This window comes from Sminthopsis crassicaudata, chromosome 1, assembly GCF_048593235.1.
Source record: "Sminthopsis crassicaudata isolate SCR6 chromosome 1, ASM4859323v1, whole genome shotgun sequence".
NCBI lineage: Eukaryota > Metazoa > Chordata > Mammalia > Dasyuromorphia > Dasyuridae > Sminthopsis > Sminthopsis crassicaudata.
The window spans coordinates 750,557,848-750,578,765 of NC_133617.1; the positions used below are offsets into that span (position 1 = coordinate 750,557,848).

At 41.1% G+C, this 20,918-nt stretch overlaps 1 protein-coding gene across 4 annotated transcripts in view; it reads left to right on the top strand.

Moving 5' to 3' along the window:
* Positions 1-20,918, top strand: part of CDK13 (cyclin dependent kinase 13) — a 103,646-nt gene that overhangs the window by 37,051 nt on the left and 45,677 nt on the right. The gene's annotated exons all lie outside the window — the stretch shown is intronic.

A 20,918-nucleotide genomic window follows, 5' to 3' on the forward strand; every position in this document is an offset into this window, starting at 1 on the left:
AGCCCAGTACCTAGTGCTTCAGTTACAGCCGTGGAATAGATAGTTGTAGATAGATACTTGAGGGCTACACAGTCAGCTGGGAGCCCAGCCTTTACTAAGTGAGGAGCCAGGTTACATTCTTGTGTTTGCTGGTCTGGATCTAGTCAGGAGCCCCAAACACCTGTGTTCTGAGTTTGATGTGTATTCTACCATGATATGATGTGGGAACAGAGATGGCACCAAGTGTGAGTTCAACCTTAGCCCTAAAGACCTAAATCACTAGGTATCACTTGGCGCAAGAGCCTCATTCCCTCCAGTGCCAGCTCCTTTGTTTTAGGGAAGAGAAGACCTTAGTACAACTACTATGCCTATATGCTTATGTGATACTGGACTGGGACCTGGTACTTCTCCTATCCAGTGGATAGCAGACCCCCCAAAATCTGTTTCCTGAATTGCTGTAATTCTGAGTTGTACATTTCTGTTTAGTCATTAAACCCCACTTTCCCTGCTAGCTCTTGTGGTTCTGTCTTCGTTATTCAATGTAGCCCTGTTTCCCCAATGTTTCCTTTGATTGTGCCCCGTAGATCTCTTCTTGGGACATACTCTCCAGCTTAATGCTCTCCTGGGGACTGCTGACTCCACCACAGAGTCCTCTTTCCCATCTCTGAGCTCTTTAACTCTAGTCCTATTTTTGGTGTTTAATAATCTACATAATTCTGAAATAGAAACTTAAGGCCTTAGGAACTAGTCTAATTTATAACTGAGATTCAAACTACCATCTATGACATTGCTTTGAACTGGCCCCTGAAGAATGGGTATAGGACCTAAAAGAATGATCTGAGATATGGGGAAGAGTGAGGAATGGAGTATTTTTCTTAAGGAACAAGTTGGGGAAAACAGCATGTGTTTGAAAGAGAGAGGCAGTTTGTTGGGAGCTCTGTTGCAAAGTAATGGGAGGTTGAGTTTGAGTAAGTGTGATTGTTTGGGCCTGGAGACAATTAAGACATTTTTCTTAGAGGGAATGAAAGACACTGAAGGGCTTTGAGGAAAATTGGTATATCTGGGTGATAACAGTGGCACTAGAAGGGAGGATCAAGGAACAGGACAATGTGGCAGAGTGCACTGGTCATAATAACATAGATTGGGGAAATCCTGGTTTGAAATCTGATCTTTAAGGTTAAGAGTGAAGCTCCCTGACAATGGGGGATGCATGGACTTCTAGGGAAGCATAGGCAAGTCGTCATTTTATCCAACCTTTGATCTCTGTAGGCTGGGTGTATTCTTAGGTCTAACACTGAAAGGGTGGGAAAATATCAAGTGCAATGTTCTCATTTTACAGACAAGGAAATTGAACCCCAGAGAAGTTTCCCTAAAGTCACACAGGTAGAAAGTGGCAGACTTAGTATTTAGATCCAGCACCATGGCCACTGAAGATCTTTCCCACCAAGAATTAGGAGTAAGTCAGGTCAGCTCACTCATGCCTTTATTATTTGACAGAATTCTAGAAACTCCTTGCAGGCACCAACTGACTGTCTTTTTTTTTTTTTTTTTTATCCTTAAGATATGGTAGGCACGTGATAACATTGATTGGTTGAAATCAGCTGTAGTAATAACAATGTAAAGAATTTTTAGATAATGACAGTTTCTTTAGCATTCTTAGGTGAATCTACAAAAAAATGAGGTGATTTTAGCAAAATAGCAGAAAAAAATAGAAATCCACTAGTCATTGATTTTATTCTGTCAATAATGAAAATCAGAAAGTGATAGCAAATTACTAATTGAAAATAATTCATTGTATTCAGTATCAAGAGATTATCAAGATATATGCAGGATTTTTGTAAAGATTACTATAAAACACACCATTGAAATTAAGGAAGAACGACTTTCATTATTTGCAGCTATCACAACCAAATATGGTAAAGATCCCAACCCAACTTAATTGATAGATTTATTACTTTAAAGATCAGTAGAGCTAATATAACTTTATCAAGATCACACATCAAGGGGGCAGCTAGATGACATGGTGGATAGAGCATCGGCATTGGAGTTGGGGACCTGAATTCAAATGCGGCCTCAGACATGCATTTTGTGAGCAAGTCACTCAACTCTGATTACCTAATCAAAAAATCAAATTAACAAGCAAACAAAAAAAACCCCCAAAAGATCACAGATCAGGCCAGGGTAATCAAAATCCTTATTTTGACCAGATTCTAAATTAATAGATCCAGCTGTGTTTCAAACTTATAAAGTTTTACAAAACATTCTAATAGAAATATTGATCAGAATGACTTTAATGAAACACTTAAATATTTTTTTAAAATCTTTTTTATTGTTTTTCTTTTGAAAAAGTGTCTTATTTGAGGCTTTTGTTTTTATGTCCTCTTTAATTCTTTTACATAATAAGTCATTAAGTGTGTAACAAAGTTTAAAAAAACCCACAAAAATCAGTAGAGTGAAACAAAACTGAACTTCATGGTATATGACAATACAGCCACTGGTTCATACCTATAGTTTTCCCTCATGTAGTGAAGGGAGAGAGCTATATTTTCTTTTTTTTTTTTTTTTTTGCTTTCCTTTTTAAACAGTGTTTTTATTGTAATCTTTTGTTTTTTTATATATCATCTTCATTTATACTTTTCTTCCTCCCTGTTCCCTTATCTGGAGAGTCATTCTTAAAAGAGAAGAATGCAGAAAAAGGGAAAAATGCGTGTTAGCAAAACTAACCAGCATGTTGTCTTTATCAGTCCACATAAATCTTCACATATTTCTCTGAATTCTTTGCATAATCCTTGTTTCTTATGGTATAGTCATTGATGTGATTTCCCTGTTCCTTCTAGGTATCATGGATTTTTATTTTTACTATATCTGATAAGTATAATGACAACTTCTGTTTTCATGGAATCATCCAGTGTGTAAAGAATTTGATTCAGTTGGTTTTCTTTCAGTTATGTGTCTTTATGTTTTAGATTTATATTTTTGGTTTTTTTTTTTTTTTTTAACCTACTTTGCCATTTTTTCCTAAAAATTGTATAAACCATTCACATTTATACTTAAGCATGTGTTTTCCTCATTGAATTCCCTTTCGTGTTATTGTTGTTGGTTTTGGTCAGTATTTTGTCTCTGAAGTTATTTTGGCTTATGCTGCCTTGATGCTTGTCTCTTCAAAGGTTCTTCCCTTTGTTTCCTAGTCCTATTCCTGCTCCTTTAATTTACTTAAATTAATTTCTTTTTTTCTCCTTTTAAAATTCTGTTTTTCCCTGTCCTTTTTGCCTTTGTTTTCCTCTTCATTTAAGCTTGCAGCAAACTCTCTCCCCCCAAAAATTACTTCCCCTTCATCTATTTCTAGCAAGCTTTTCTTTATTTAGTTCTTTTCATTTCTCTTTTCTTCTTACCTATTCTAAGTTGTTTTTTGATTCATTTGCTACATGCTTTTTACTTTCTGTGCCCCCAGAGTGGAGCTTCTGAAGTACTAATTTTGGCTTTTCTTCTCTATTTCATTTCTTTGTTATTGTTGATCTTATTCTGTTCAAACTTTTTTGCTTTTCCTTAATCTTAGAAATATTAATTCATGGGGGATGCAAATGGAAACATTATGTGATTAGAGTTATTCCCCATTCTTACCATGACTACTTGATTCAAAATAATGGGTTATCTGATTTCTGGATCTCTGTCTGAATGCTAGCTACCTTTAGCCTCACATATCTCTTCTCCTTTGGTTGGTCAAGTCCTGGCAAGGATGCCCATTTTCGAAGGTGGTCTTCAAATGTGCAGTTTTCTCTTCCTCCCCCAACCCCCATGGAATGCACTATAGGGTTTCTGTCTCTTACCACAAGCATATATCTTTGCCTCATACAAATATCTTTTGATGACACTCTTCCCTTTTTCCCTTTGGGACAACATTTTTCCTTCTATTTCCCATTCCCCCATCCCCATCACAGTCTATTTCTATTTAGAGGTGAAAGAAATTATTCTTTGTTCACCTATGGACTTGTTGGGGATTTATCTCCCATCTCCTCTCATAGTCTTCCTATTCTGACCTCTCACAATCACAAAAAAAGTTGATTTACTATTGTAGAATGGGAGGAGACACATTGGGTATTGGGGGCCACCTCTTTTCTTCTCTTAATATTTAAAATTCTCTTTAACATTTTAGTTCTTTAGGTCTTTTTTGTCCCTTGATTTTTTTTTTTATCTCAATTAAAATCTTTTGAGTAATAGGATATAAACATAAGAAATTGATTTCATTATTTAGACTTGACAGTTATACTTATTGACCTTTCTTTAATTTGGAAATCAAATATTCTGCTTATGTTTTTTTAACTTTTTGTAGGAATGCCTCAAATGTGTCTGCTGAGGGTTCTCTTCATTGTGTCAGTTTTTTGTAAAAAATTAATGTTATCTTGGATTTAATTTGAACTTCTGTGTTTTTTGCAGAATATATTATTCTATTCCCTTTGATTATTTGAGAATATTCTCTTGACCGCTTTCAGTGTCTTATTTGTTGTTGAATTTAACCAGTAAATGCCCTGCAGTTTTAAATGTTGTCCTCCCAACACAACCCTACCCACATTCAAAGAGCCAATTAATTAGTAATTTGTCTTTATTCAAATGTCCTAGGTAGTTCATTTGTAATTTTTCCTGCTATGTTATATTCGTTTTTTTGATGTATCATGTTTACCTGGCAGATCTTGAAGTTATGTCAGTACATTTTGTTAATCAAAGAAAATTCTGTGATTTCTGAAGAACTCATGTGCCCTTTCAATATTCTTGCCTTTTTCTTTCCTTTTGTCAAATTGTTTCTTTTTTCTATCCAAAATCTGTCATTTGCCCTTTTCATATCTAGAAATTGTCCATTCTAGCCAAAATGTTCTATATCTTGTAAAAGTCTGATTTCTTTGCCCCCTTCTTTCTATTGAAAGTTCTTACAGCTAACCTTTTTTTCTAACATCTTTTAGCCTTATTATTTGAAACCTTCTGGATTCCTTGCTGTTGCTTAATGATCTCTGAAATGTCCCCAAATGCTTTCTGATAGAGGGCATTTTAGTTCATCTTGTTTTTTTGTTTTCCATGTTTTAGTACATGTGCATAGTGTTCAAGCCTTTCTTTGAAACTTATCCTTGTATCTTTATGAGCTCCTTTGTTGGTTTTCCTGTTTGAGTGATGTTTTTGCTCATGGGGTCTCCCTTGATTTGTTACATTTTTCAGTCTTTCTCTTATATTTCAAGTCGCTTGTCTGATTTCTCACCATTTACTTTCCCACTGTTTACAGTCTTGTCCAGTAGCAGATGTAGAAACCTAGCCTGAGTCTTTAACCAGAGTCATTTCTGATTGGGAAAGTGCTGGCTCTAGGTGGGTTTCTAGTCCCTTCTTCCTGAGCAATAGCTCTTTCTCCTTTTTCCCTTCATATGGCTGTATAGAACCTGAAAATCTGGCTTTTTTTTTTTTTTTTTTTTTTTAAAGTTAATCAGGGCTAATTGACTTGCCCAGTGTGGTACTACTGGCAATTGTCTGAAGCTGGGTTTGAAATCAGGCTTGGTGCTCTATCCATTGTTCTACCTAGCCATTCCTCTAACTGCCTCTAGTTGGACTTAAATGCACATGCTTTGAAGGTTGTTTTTGTATTCTTTGTATTGAGTGAGGGCAGGGAGAGATGGGGAACTACACTGGCTCCATGACTTGAGAATTGTTTTGTTTTGGTATTTTTACCATTTTCTTATGATTTCAGTTTTGTTTACTCTGATCCATAATTCTCTTTGTGCGGAGATTTTGAGGTTCCACAAATTTTCAGAAAACAACTAATTTGCTATATTGTTGAGCATGTGTTTTGTATTTACTTAAATGTGGGCAAATCATTTGAGAATATCTCATGCTTTAATGGAAAATAAGGAGAGTTGTGGGCTAGATGATAGTACAGTTAGGTGGCTTTAGAGCTCACTGAACAACCCTATCTAAAGAGTAGTATTGATAGTTTAGTGTTTTCTTGGCAGAGTATCTTGCATGGCATTCCCTGATGATCTGTGCCTTAGCATTCGTATAAAAGTTTTTAATAAAATCATAGATGGGATGACTCGACAGGCTGGAAGACGGCTAGAATTTCCTAATAAGTTTTTCACAGAACATTAGACTGAGCCTAAAAAGATGAAATTTCATGGGAGAAATTGTAAAACCTTGGGGTTTTAGAGCTGGAAAGAGTTATCCGGTCCAGTGTTTGCATTTTACTAGTGAGCTAAAAGAAGGTCAGAGTAGGTAAGAGACATTTGCGGCCTTTTGGATGACTTGCAGCTTTTTGGAGATAGTGTGCCATAATGCTGAGTCATATAATGTCATCAGAAAACTTGTGATGTTAAAATGAGATGGCCCTTTGTTCATGGAGAAACTTGGGTGGTTAAAAGCACTCTGGTTTTCTAAAAGGCATTCCTGCCAACTTTCATCCCTTTTAATTCTGGACCCAGTGTCTTGTCTATCAGAGTGCTGAAAGACCAGCTTTATGAGCTATTTGGGTTAAAAACACAGTTTTGGGGGGAAGACAAGGTGCGATTGCAGTTCATCTGAGAAAAAGGGGAGGGGACAGTTGCCTTATGTTCTTTATTGTCTGACATTGATTTGATATCATTGCCAAGAAAATGAAGGTGATTATAGGTTACATTGCTAGCTTCCCTAAATAAGAAGGTGCTCGTTCTGCGGTAGTTTGCCCTGGTGTGAGCGCTTCTGTAGAATTCTATTTCATCCTGGGGATTTAAATGACTTCTGTGGAAAAGTGATTAATCTTGTTTCCTTTGGCTACAGAAGAGTCATGGGTGGAAGTTGCAAGAGTCAAATATAACTATGTTGTCAGGAAAAACTACCAAAAAACTCAGGTAATTCAATTAGTTGAATGTGATGGAAGCAGATCCTCGGTGAGCATCTCCAAGGAGTAACTTTAGACCATTTGTTGGACTTGTTATAGAAGAAATTCCTTTTTGGATATGGAATAAGCTAGGTGATTGCCGAGAATCCCTTCCAGCTCTAAGATATTGTCATTTTGAGATTTTCATTGGATAATAAAAATCTCTGCTGGTATGACAATCAGATAATCAGCATGCATTTTGTAAGCACTGATTATGTGCCAGGTGATATGCTGAGCATTAGGACTACAAAGAATGGCAAAAAACCAGTCCCAGCCCTAGAGGAACTTTTGAGTTTAACGAAGGAGATAACATGTACATTTCCACGTACATCTAGGACCCATACTGAGAAAATTAAGGTAGTGTTGAGGAAGCAGGCTAAGGATTCTGAGAATGGCTTCCAACAGAAGGAAAAATTGGAGTAGACTCCAGAAGGAAACCAGGGTGACTGAGAGGCTTCCATTGCAAAGACATGGAGAGAGAAGGTAAAACAGCATGTTTGAGGAATTGAATTAGGTGATTATAGTAAAGATGTAATTAGACTAGAAAGGTAAAAAGTCTAGGTTATGAAGACCTTGAAATGCCAAACAAGAGTTTTAAGTTTGATCCTGGACAGTGGTCCTCAAACTTGTTAAATAGGGGCCAGTTCACTGTCCCTCAGCCCATTTGCCATAATCTGGCGGGCCACATAAATGTCCTCAACGGGCCTCATCTGGCCCGCGGGCCGTAGTTTGAGAACTTCTAAACCTGGAAGTAAGAGAGAGCCACTGGAGGTACTTAGGGGGGACAGTAACATAGTCATATGTTTAGAAATAGAACCTTGCCAGCTGAAGTGAAAGTTGGCTTGGAATGTGGAGAGACTTAAGGAAAATCAATTAGAATGGTCTGTTATCAGCTGTTCTTTTTTGTAGAAAAAAGGGTAGATGATTATGCCTTCACCTTTGGAGATATTGTGTTCCAGGTGATGGGAACCATGGAAGTGGAAAAGTGGTCAGCCAGAGGAGGGAATGAGAACTGAATATTGAAACGAGAAGGGTAGATGGAGGAAAAAAATTCATTCAGGAAGATGGGGAAGATTGGTTCTTAAGCTAGGAAGAGAAATAATGGAGTGTGTGATGTGCTTAATAAGCATAAGTAGGAGACATGGGGATATCGCCTGTCTCATCTGCCAGAGAGGAAAGAAGCAAGTCTTTTTTAAGGCTTCAGTGGCCTTTGCCAGGACTCTCTTCAGATGAAGCAAATTTAAATATTAGTTGAATCTAGTTTGAAGGACAAAAAGCCCTTAGAATTTGGCTAGGGAGACCACTGTTAACCTTGGAGAGTACATTGAAGTTGAGTGGGCTTGGAAACCCTACCACAGGGTTACGCAAGGAATGGAAGGCAGAGAAATGACTTGAGATAAGTAGAGATCAATTTTTTTGAGTAGTTTAAAAAAAAAAAAGCTTTCATTGATGTTGAATAGGTAACAAGATGATGTACAATATTTCTTCTAGACTGAGTGCTATCGTGTATATAGTAGAAGGCTGGGAAGGACGCGAAGCCAGCTAGAGGGAATTAATAGGGGAGGGTTTGAAGTGAATCCTGCAAGTAGGAGGGAGCGCTAGATGAAGTCACTGGCTATTCTCTTGGAGAAGAATGAGAGAACTGTTATGGCCACCTACAGCAAAGGCAAGAGTGAAAAACGGAACCTCCTCCCAGTATCCTCAGAACCATCCAGAAAGGACACAAGGTCCTTTCTGGCCCAGGGGCCACTGGGAAAGTATTTCTTCCTTGAAGCTTCCCATTGTAATAAGGTGTGCCTATTAGTTGAGGAACATTTTGAGTTCTAGTAATCAGCCATCAGCAACAGATAAGATGTGTGAGAGCCTGAAGAAGCCTTAGAGAGCATATGGTCCAGATCCCTTATTTTACAGATGAGAAAATCCAGGGACCCTTTATAAGTCATTCAAGTTTTGATTAAATCTCAGAATGTGCATTTCATCCTCTGGTACTAAATTGCTATTAGGTTCCCAGGTTAGCCCAGAAAATGGTCTTTTTAAGCAAGCTTTGGTAAATATTTCAGTGTATTCCTCAGTCTGGATATGTGGGCAGCCTGCCTCTTTTCACATTTCCTTGTCTCCTGGGCTACCTCTGGCATACAGACCATTGCTGGTCACATATTCCAGCTCTCTTCCCTGCTGCTCATTTTTTTCCATTCTTTTTTGAATTGCTTGTAGTTGGATTTTTAAAAATATGATCCATGATTCCTAGCAATTGAAGGAGGGATCAGTAGTCAGGAAGCACTTGGAAACATGGGTAACTCAAAGGGTGGTGGGACAACTTTGGTAGAAAGAATTACGGAGGAGGGAAGACGAAGGGCTGTGCTTTGAACATTCTGAGTAAGGGATGCCAGTGACATGCCCTATGGAATGAGAGATGCTGGGGGAGCACAGAAAGGACCTAGTCCTAGCTCCAGAGAGGGAGAGGGAACTTGCTGAAGGTTACCCTAAACTACGGAGCTGGGGACGGGGCAGGTCCTAAAGGGCTCCGCTGGGTGGCCATGCAGTCAGAAAAGAGTCAATTACCCAGACCAAGAAAAAGCTATCAGATAGGAGTGAACCAGAGAGAGAGCAGGGCCAGGAAATAAAAATTTTAAAACATCATAATTTTTTAAAAATCCAATTTTATACATATATGCACATGTATATATTCAAACATGTATACATACACATATTTCCCTCAATTACATGTTAAAACAACTTTAAACATGTTTTAAAATTTTTGAGTTCCAAATTTTATCCCTTCCTTTTCTCTCCCTCTGAGACAAGCAACTAGATCTAAGTTATCCATAAGTAGCCAATATAAAACATTAATAATAGAGAACTCAATCTTAATACTCTTTATTAAGCTACAAAGGGCACTTATTTGATTCACCTACATAACAGTCTGAAGAAACTAAATTTAAAGGGACAATAACCTTTGCGTGACTTGTCCTGCATCTGTTGCTATCTGAACTTTATCAAAAAAAAAAAAAAAAAAAAAAGATGAGAACAAGATGATGAACAATAATAATAACAGACATTTATATATACCAGCGGTTCTCAAACTACGGCCCGAGGGCCAGGTGCGGCCGCTGAGGACGTTTATGTGGCCCACTGGGTTATGGCAAATGGACTGAGAGACAGAGACAAAGTATGAGCTTTTGTTTTTACTTTAGTCCGGCCCTCCCATAGTCTGAGGGACAGTGAACTGGCCCCCTATTGAAAAAGTTTGAGGACCACTGCTATAGAGCTTTTGCAAAGCACTGGCTCCTTATTGTCTCATAATAATCCAGTGAGGTGTAAGTACTCAAGATACTATTGTTCCCATTTTATATATAAGAAAATTCCAACCCATAAGTTAAATATGGTCTCAATGCTTGTAAATATCAGACAGAAATTTGAACCCAGCTCTTCCTGACGATAGGCCAGTGGTTTATAGGTTCCCTTCGGTGCCTTTCTTGGGTAAGAACTCAGGCAGCCACATCCAGAGCTGCTGAGAGGCCAGGAAGGCTGGACTTAGTATGGCCTTGAGAGCCTTGGAGAGAAAAGTTTCAGCCATAGTGAGTGAGATGGGAAGCTCATTGATAAGGTGGAGAAGGCAGAAGTTGTATATTGATGCTAATTTTTCTGCCATTCTTCCTATTCCATTCTGGCTCTAACTCCTCATCTCGCTGTGTTTCTTCTGCATTGTTTTATTAACTTAGATAAACTGCTCATCCCGGTGTGCATCTTAATTAGGGACATTGCCTGCTTTAAGCACTTGACTTCTCCCTGCTGACTGGTGAACTTGGGAGTGAGTGCTCGTGGGTATTTGAATTATTACTGTGACATGCTTAAGCTCTGCATTCCGCACGATGTGACCTGCAAACATTTCTTTTTGCGGGACATTTCCACTCTTTAATGTACTTCTAGAGAATACCATGCATAGCAAATCTCACTTTCATCTGAATTGTGGGTACGGTGACTTTCATGTCCCTAGTAAGTAGATAGCCTTGGTGCCCATGTGTTGTCCTGGTTTGTGCCCCACTTTGATAACGACAGGTGTGTTTATTTAAAGTCCTGTGATTGCATTAAAAAGTAATTGATCCCTGTCTCCTTCCCATTTATATGGGAGACCCATTTTTGGCAGAAAGCCTTTTAAAAGTGGTATTTTGCTTTACCGAATAAAATGCTGTTTAGTCTTTTAACCCTCCGAATAAATCACTGTAGGATTGTGTATCCCTACCTTTTCCCTCTAATTATTTGCTCGAATATGTAAATTCTATAGAGACCTGTGTAAGAGCAGCATTCAGCTGATCAAGCACATGGAGGCCATTCTCAAGTGTTGTACTGAGGGGAGGAGGAGCCAGGCTCCTGGAGCAGTAATTGATATCTTTTCATTCACTTCTTAGGGGGTAATACCACCCATGTTCTTTTTCACTCTTTTGGAATTTCCCCCTCCTTGAGATGTATGGCAAGGCCTTCCCAGAGTACTTTGACAACTGTGTCTCCAGCAGCCCGGACCTCCCAGGGTCAGCATGCCTTTTGACCATCACTATCTTGAGAACTGTTTCTGCTTCCCTCTATCTGTGGCAGCATCTGAGAACTGAGAGGTAGCAGTAGCAGTGCCATTGTCGGGGACAATGAGGAAAGAAAGAAAGCTTAAATGTGAACGGAATCTCATGGTCTTTTGGCCCCTGATGAGTTTAACCAGAATTTTTCTTTGAACAAATGCTCACCAAGCTTGCCTTGCACATATGTGTTGCTCTTTGGTGAAGTGTTGTTAATCTTTTCTCCTTTTTATTCTAAACATTTATGTTTAGCTACTTTATCTTTCTGCTTGGTAAAGTGACTAGGGTTCATTGGCTTGACCTTCTTGTTAGGACAGTTGTGTTCTGGTGTTTGAACTTGCCCTGGGAATGAATGAGAAGCAATTCGAGGAAATGCTAAGTAGTTGACTGTGCATAAAGGGTTAGGGAAGGATTTGTGCCTCAGGTGGTGAATGAGCTTCCTGTTGAGGGAAGGGAAGGATTCTTGGAGGTGTGGGCGAGGGCAGATTGTACCCTGTCTGGAGGCTTGGCCCAGGCAAAGAAAGGCCCAGCTAACCTGCGGGAGAGAGGTTCGAGTCCAGTGAAACTGGGAAGATGACTTGAGACCTGCTTATGTTGAGCTTCTAAAGCTAGATTTCATCCTAGCCGCACTCAAAGAAAGGATTAAAGAAAGGATGGTCTTAACCTTTGGGCAGCAAGCTGGTTTGGAAGCTGGCAGAGCACAGAGGAGGCTATTGTAGTGCTGTGGGCCAAAACGAAGGAGATGGCTGTATGAGGAGAGAAGGGGCCGGCCGGGAAGAGATGTCCAGGTGTAGATGGCAAGATTTGGCAGTTGTTTGGATGTGCATGGATTTGCTCAGGTTACAAACCTGCAGGACTGGAAGAATGGCATGTGATTGGCAGAAAAAGGAATCTTTGCTAAGAGTTTGAGGAAAGAGATGACAGCGACTTATAGAGTTTGAGGTCTTCTACAACCCGGTTTGAAATGTCTAGGACTCCTTTGATGATGAGTGGAGCTCATGAAGCTGAAGGTGATTAGAACTAGATGCATGTACATATATTATCTCTGTCTGTCTGTGGGCTGTCCTCATAAAAGGAGGTTATCTGGGGGCCAAAGAGCAAAGGCCTGAGAAGGGACCTTTGCTGGGATGTAATGTGGGTGAGGAGCCAGTGAAGAAGTCAGAGCAGCAGAAGGCGAACCAGGTGATAGTAATATGGAAACCCAGAGAAGAAGGGGGGGAAAGTGGCAGAATCTGCAGATAGTTGAGAAGAATAAGGTCTGAGAAAAGACTGTCAGATTTGGTAGTTGAAAGGATTTTGGTGGCAAATCCAGGAAACTGTTTGCCTCTTGTTTTCTCACCTGTTAAATGGAAATCATATTACCTGCTTGTCCAGGAGAATTGTGAGGATCAAATGAGATTTTTTTGTAAAGCGCTGGAAGCACTGTGCGTGGTAGGTCTTTTGTATTTGCGTGATTTATTGAGCGCTTATTCATCTCCAGCTTCCTAAGGATGGATCTCTTGTGGTTGCCCCCTTGGATAGCACACATGCCATGGTGGGCCTGGAATGCCTCCAGAGCTTGACCTCCAGCAGCTTTTGGTTACTAAATGCAAGACAAAGAGCGCTAAGCAGGATGATGGATCTCTGGTAGAGGCAGAGCCAGGAAAGAGCCAGGGTTGTCTTTGGAAGTTTGAAAATTACATTTTGTTTTTCCATCTCCTCCTTACCTAATAACTTGTATTCCCAGGAATCTTGATTATTCCAAGCCACCCACTTCAGTGCCTCAAGTACATGGCAGTATTCTTCAGAATTTGTCCCATCCTCCAAATGCTGTGACTATTCCTTTTCTTTCCCTCCCTCAGCAGGATGCCCATGTCTTCTCGGCAGTTATTTTCCTCCTGATGGCTGATGCCTGTTTGAGTTCATTAATTTTTTAATTCTAGCCTCTTAAGTTTCCCATAGGTGTTTGCCATTTTAAAAAGAGACTTCAAATTAATTTTTTTACCTAATGAAACTTCAAGTACTATTTTTTTTTTTTTTTTTAAAGCTTAGAGGAAAAATTCAAACAACACAGAAGAGATTTTGTGGGTAGTCCTGCCATGTCTAGAAATTGCCTATAGTTATCCTTAAATTAATCTTGGCTGAATGACTCTGGAAAAATTACTTAACTCTCCCTCAGTTTCCTCATTTGTAAAGTGCTTAGTATAGTGACTAACATATAGTAGGTGCTTAACAAAAATTTATTTCCTTCCTTCTGGCCACTGGAAGTCAAGGATGGAAAACAGGTTTGATGAGTCTTTTTTCCCCCAGTTTAATCTGTATTATTCACATTTCCCATCAATTTCTTTTCTTTTCTCTCTCTCTCTTTTTTTTTTTTTTTTTTTTGATGATAGTCTTCTATAATCTCATGAACATCTGTATTCTTTCACATCTCTGTATAGTATAAATAATCTTCAAGAACTAATTTTGTTAAATTAGTCAGCATGTATTAAGAACCTTCTGCAAGCACCACCCATACTTTGCATATTGGGTGGTAGTATTTTATTTCTGAGTCTAAAATTGAGGAGGAGGTGTTATTGGGAGTATCTATCAGGTAGCCTTTAACCTTGGTTAATACTAGTTCTTTAGCCTTCAGGCCCACCAAGAAGATCAGGGCTTTGTGAGTTCAAAGGTTTGTAGATTCAGAAGGTTTAAATCACAGATCTTCTCTTGACAAAGTAACTAGAGAATTTTCTTGCCTGATGATTCAGAACAGTTCAAGTAGAAGCTAGCAAGGGGTCCATCTCCTTTCTCCTGCCTGTCCCGTTGGCCGAGTTGTACAGCAGGTCCTGGGAGAGGAGCAGCCCTTGTTGGCTTCCTGTCACACTTCCCAGGTCACCACTCGCAGTGGATCCCAGTGGCTGTCCCCAGCTCTTGGTTTTACTTCAAGTGACCCACTTCTAGTGCTGAAGGGTTTTGTTACGTCTCTGAAGGATTGGATGGAAAACTTCTAGCAGCAGACTCATGACTTTGGCTCAGGGTTCGTATTGCTGTCTTATCTCCCAGGACTGCCTGGTGCTAAGGACCCGAGAGTCAGGCCCTCCAGGAACTTTAGACAATTCTCTTTTCTCCCTGGCAGGGGGTTGTGAACCTTCAGAGGAACAGGCTGTGTCTGCTGGGCAGCTGTTTATGGAGCTCCTACAGATAAATGGCCTTCTCCATATTCTGAGTTCAAAATTAGCAAAATGTGGTAGTTTATTAAGGAGTGGGAATTTCACATAATTGGCAGGTTATCTTCAAAAGACCAACCTACCAAAATAAGGGCCTCGCTCAGAAAATAAAGCTTTCTTAAATCATAGAATCTGGGGATTGGCTGGGAATTTAGAGAGTGCATTTACTCACACGAAGAGACAGATAAAGAAGGGAAGTGGCTTAAGGCATCATACTCGAGGCTCCATTATCACTCCCAGCTTCCAGAGGCAGACTCTCTTGGAAAATGGAACTGATGCAAACCTTCACTCAGTCGGCAGACATGCATTTTAGGGGACTAAGCAATGAAATCCAACGTTCTCTATGAAAAGAGGCAGAAGACGATTCTTACTCTTGGGGGAGCTTATGATCTCATGATGGAGACAACATTCAAACAAATATATGCAAAGCAAGGCAGAGACAGGAAAAATGGGAAGTAATCAAAAGAGGGAAAGTGCCAGAATACGAGGGATCAGAGAAGCTTGTGGGATTCGGAGTTTTCTTGGCAGAGAGGCTAGAGTGGTTGGCCATTTCCTTCTCCAGCTCATCTTAGAGAGGAGAAACTGAAGCCGAGAGGGGGTGTAGGGGGGGTGCCTTGCCCAGGGTCACATGGCTGGTCAGTGTCTGAAGCCCCATTTGAGTTTGGGTCTTCTTGACCTCGAGCCTAGTACCCTCTGCACTGTAGTGCCCCTGAGCAGCTGGAAACTGGGGTTTTAGTTGTGACTAACAAGGAAGCCCTTGGAGCTCAGTAGTCTGAACAGAGAGTATCGCAGGCAAGGGGGCCGGCCCGAGGGAATGTTTGTGGCCGAGAGATGGAGGGGCTTATTTGTGGAACAGCCGGGAGGCCAGCGCCACTGGATGGAAGAGGACATGTTGGGGGTAAGGGGGAAGAAGGCCACATTAGGAAAGGCTTTGAATGTCAAGCAGAGCATTCTATATTTGATCCTAAGGGGATGGAAGGTGACATAGACTAGTGTTTTAGGAAAGTTTCTTTGGTGGCTGAATGGAGAATGGTTTGGAATGGCAAGAGTCTGGAGGCAGGCAGCCCCCTAGCAGCTATTGGTGGTAGTCTAGTCTGAGGTGGTGTGTGTGGGTGTGTGTGTGTGGGTATGGGTGTGTAGGTGTGTGTGGGTGTGTGTGGGTGAGAGAGATTTTTTAAAAGTTTAATTTTAAAAAGATGCTGAAGCTTTAGTTATATGAAACTAAAAGAATCTGAGATGCAGGGAAGACTCTTTTAAAAAAAAAAAAACGAAGAAAACAGATCCTAATCTAGGGGAGAATTTGTCAGTGTCTCTTTGAAACAGGGTGGATCCCAATGCTGGCCCCCTCCCCTTCTCCCCCAAGCTTTAAGGTTCATTGAATTCAGGATCAGTTACTGAGGGAAAGGTGTTGGGGAGGGCCCCACACCCACCTTATTAGTAGTAGCTAATAGTGCAGGCAGCCACAGGTGGCACCAAAGAGCCCGGCGCCAGTGTTGGCCTGACTCAGTGCCAGTTTTCCAGAATATGAAATATTTCTGTTTCCACACATTCCTCCGGGTCACTCCTCCTGCTCTCTCCTGTGGCGCTTCCTTCTTTCAGAGGCAAACTTTGGGAGGGCAGGCCACACTTGTTCCCCTCTACGTCCTCAATGTTTGACCCTTAGAAACCTGATTTCTTTCCCTGCCAATTACCTGAACCTGTCCTTTCCAAGATTGCTCATGATTTTTTCTTAAGTTTTTAATTGCTATGACAATTAATTGCCAGATTGATTTTTTTTCCCTAAAGTGTAAGTCTGACCCTGTCATCTGTAACCTTCTCTCTTCCCTCCCCTCCCAAACTCCAGTGGGGTTTTTTTTCCCCTCCAGCATCGAATACAAAATCCTTTGGTGGCATTCAGAACCCTTCCTCACCTGACTCTTCTACCTTCCTCCTCGGGGACTGTGATCCAGAGCTCCTGCTGGACTGGTTTTTCCTGACCCAGAAACTCCCTCTTTTGGTTCTGGCTGTCCCCCATGCCTGCAGTGCTCTCCCTCTTCATCTTTCTTCCTTAGTTTCCTTGGTTTCTTAAAAGTCCCCAAATAAATAAAATCCCACAATTGACAGGAAGCCTTCCTCCGCCCCTCTTAATTTCACTCTCTCTGTTAATTATCTCCTATAGATACTCTCCATTGCTTGTTTTATTTATATTTATTGCATAGTGTCTCTCCCACTAGAGTGTAAGCTCCTTGAGGCCAGGGTCTGTCTTTTGCCTCTTTATGTTTGCCCAGTTTTTACCATGGTGCCTGACATATAATTTGGAGTCAGCACATAGTAGGTACTTAGTAAAGTTTGAGGGACTTTTATATCATCTTCATTTCTGAATAAATTCCTTCTCTTTCTCTGACCTGTGAGCCATCTAACAAAAATGAGAAAAAGAGAAAAACAGTTTAAGAAAACCGACCGTTACCAGTAGTATATGACAGTCTGTGCAATATTTTACACCCATCTTTGGAACATAGGGAGGGAAGAACATTTTCTCACCTTCTCTGATCATCAAACATCATTACAGCATGCACTTGTGTTCATATTGCTATTAGCTGTATAATTATAACGATCTTTTAATGACCAAATCCATTATTATTTTCTGATTGTTCTTCACTCCTGCAAATTTTAACAGTGGCTATTCTTTCCTTCTGTGTGCACTGTCCTTCCTTGGCATTCATGACATTCTAATCTGTCTGACCATCATATTTCTGTGTCATCCACGAACTACCCCCAAGTGTACTTGTGTACCCAGATTCTCTCTATACTTCGCCCCTTGTGGTCTTGTCACTTCCCATAAATTCACCTGTTAATAACTCCCTAGATTACATAATTGGCCCTTACCTCCTTTCAATACTTGCCAAATGATTAGTTATAAATTCCCTGTCCAAAATGAAGCTCATAATCTTTCTTCCTAAACCTGCTCCTTCTCTGACTTCCTTATTTTTGTCCAGTGCCCCACAGTGCTTCTAGTTAGTAGTTTGTAAATAATTTTAGAACCATAAGACACTAAACTTCAGTGGCCATTTAGTTAAACCCATATCCAGAAGGCATTTCTATTATAATGTGCTTTATAAGGTGTCCTCCATTTTTGGCTCAAAAGATCTCTAAAGAGGCCAGCTTATTCCACTTAAGCACCGTTCTCGTTATTAGGAAGTTCTACGTATCATGCTTCAGTGGCTCTTGGTTCTGTCTTTTGAGACCAATCGAATCCCTCTTCCATGTGATAGATTTTCGGATGCTTGAAGGTGTCTTGTATGAGTCATCTTGTCCAGGTTAAGCCTCTTTGGCTCCTTTAGCCTGCCCTTATGACATGTTCTCTTTCCTCATCCTGGCTGTCCTTAGCGAGGTCCTCCCTAAACCGTGGCACTCAGAAACAAGCAGATTGTTCCAGATGGAGTCTGACCAGGGCACAGCAGAGCCCCTACTCTGGCAGTTGTGGCCCCTTGGCCGTCCTCTCTTGGCTACCAAGTCCCTCGGCTAGCTCATCAGCGTTCCCTGGGCTAGTCTGGGGTCTTGGCTTCTGCTTCCTTGGCCAGAAGGGCAATTTCCCCAGAAATCCAAGTCCTGCTCATTGGCCTACGGTTTTCAGACAGATGATGGGGCGTCTCTTAACCTCCTGGGACCTGAAGCATCCCCTCTGTCTTCTGTGGTTACTCAGACAACACTGCCAATGGCTGAGGGTGTAGCTAATCTGGGTCAGATCACTTGAGCTCATTAAGAGCAGTTATATTGCTCCTGTTAGACATTTTTATTCTGTCACTTGCAGTGTGAAGGTCCTTCTCCCATGTATGGAGAAAAAAAGGAGCAAAGTAAGAACCTTAGCATTCTATCCCCCGTAGCATCCTTTTGTGCTGATCCAAATAACTAAAAATTCAACCAAATGAAACTTCCTTTTTATCCCATTCTGAATGCTCCTGTTGTCATAGGCTGATGTCATGTACGGAGGTTAATTCTTAGGCACTTATCCCATCTCATTAGGCTTGAGGTCAGTTAACTTTAGTTTTGGTATTCAGCTCCCCTGCCATCTTTCCTCGGCGTCATCCTCACTTCACCATCACCCATTATTTCTTCTTTCCAGTCTGCCACCAAGTCCTATTGATTTCCTTCCATATGTCTCCCCATTTCTTCATTTTTCTCCTCTCAGATGGCCACCAGTTCTTGAACCTTCACTGTATTTTTGTTTGTCTCTTTCCACTTCATCCCCTACCCCTGCCAAATAGTGGGCCTGGAGCCCAGGTGAGCCGTCACATTGCCGCCGGCCCTCCCTCCTCGAGCAACCCCTCTGTTGCTTTTAGAAGAAGACAAACTCCTAGACTTGGCATTTAGAGCCACCTGGCTGCAGCTTCCGTTTCTAGACTCATTTCACATTTCTTCTCACATGTTCTGTAGTCTAGCCCACCTGAATATCTTCCCTCCAGGCGTTTCTGTTCTCTTCAGGCCTGGAATCCTTCCCTTCCTTCAAAGCTTGGCTCAGAGTGCCATTTTCTTTGTGAGGGCAATCTTGATTCTTTTGTGTGACTCCTAGCACCTGTTCGTGTGTCCCCCACTCTGCTTCTCCCCTACCGATTTTACTTATTTGTGTGCATGTTGTATCATTCTAGTAGAATATAAGCTTCTTAGGACAAAAGATAGCTTTATTTTTGTATTTATAATCCCCGCGTCTTCTACTAAACATCGAGAAATGTTTGTTGGCTAGACTATATAACACAAAAGCCTCCTGTGCTTCTAGCGGATCTTAGTTGTTCTGAGCAGTCCATCCATTTTTCCTGTAGTGAAATTCCTTCTAGTTGCTGCAGTGCTTGGTACATAGTACTTACTTAATAAATATTTGTGAGATGTAACATTGTGAAGACATGGGTAAAACTGAATAACAAGATTTAAAATTCTCTTGGATGAATAAGCACTTTTGGGGCGGGAGGGGGCGGGTGAGAGAGAATAAGCATTTATTAAATCCATACTATGTGCTAGGCACTGTGCTAAGTGCTTTTATGTATATGATCTTATTTTATCCTTACAACAACCCTGGGAGGAAGGTGCTTTCATTCTCTCCATTTTATGGTTGAGAAAACTGAGGCAATCATGAATTAAGTGGCTTGCACAGAACTACCAACTGCCTGAGGTTGAATTTGAACTCAAAACCTTGCTGAATCTGGGCCCAGTGCTTATTAAATGTTGATCAAAAAATTGTGCTCAGGTTGAACTTGAAAGTTGGAAAAGGAAAGAATGAGAAAACTTTCCTGTCACAGACTTTCAGGGTTGGAAGGTGTAGACCACCCCGTCCTTAGAGGGGCTTATGTACATCAGTATGTGTGGACTTCGCCAGCGACTGTGCCCGGTCTTCTTGAAGACTTCTTTCTCTTGAGGCCGCCCACACTGTCTTTTGATGAGTTGCCTTGATTCTGAGGACATTGTTCTCCATCTCCCCTCACTTCCTCTCTATACCTTGTACCCAGTGTTTCCTGTTCTGTTGTCCGAGGCTCAGGAGAGTCGATCTGATCATTTCCCCCCTGCCTTTGTTCAGACACTTGAAGCCTGGGCCTGTTCCCCCTAAGTCTTCCCTTCACAGCTGAGGGCCCTGGCTTCCTTCCCCTGCTCTTCCCGTGGCATAATCCATAGGCCCGTCACCACTCATTGGCACTCTTCTGTATGTTCTCCTGCTTCTCACTGTCCTTCCTACCGTGGGTTCCCCTTCATCTGGCGCGGCCCGACCGGGGCAGCATGGAGCGGGATTGCTGTGTGCCTCATCTGGGAAACACTTTCAATATAGGCTGGGGTCACCTTAGCTTGTTACCTGTCATGTCATACTGTTGATTCATATTGAGCTTGTAGTCCATTAAAACCTGTAGATCCTTTTCAAATTGCTTCCCGGCCATGGTTAGCCCACTTAGTGTAAGAAATTAAATTTCTCCCTAGCAAGTTTCATCTTATTAGATTCAGCTTAACATTTTAGCCTTTTTGAATCTTTCTCAGTACGGCCTCTGTCATGTACCATGTTAGCTCCCCCTCCCAGCTTTGTGCCATCTGCAAGTTTGATCAGGATGCCATCCATGCCTTTATCTGAGACATTCATAAAATTGTTAAGCAGCACGGGGTCCAACACCACATCCCTGGGGCCCTCCACTCAAGACCACCTTTCAAATGAGCATGGAACCATTAAGTAGTCTTTGCTTCTAGCCATTCAGTGAATTTTGACTCCACCCAACTGTATGATTGTCTAGCCCACATCTCTCCATCTTTTCCACAAGAATAGCCCAAGAGACCTTGTCAAATGCA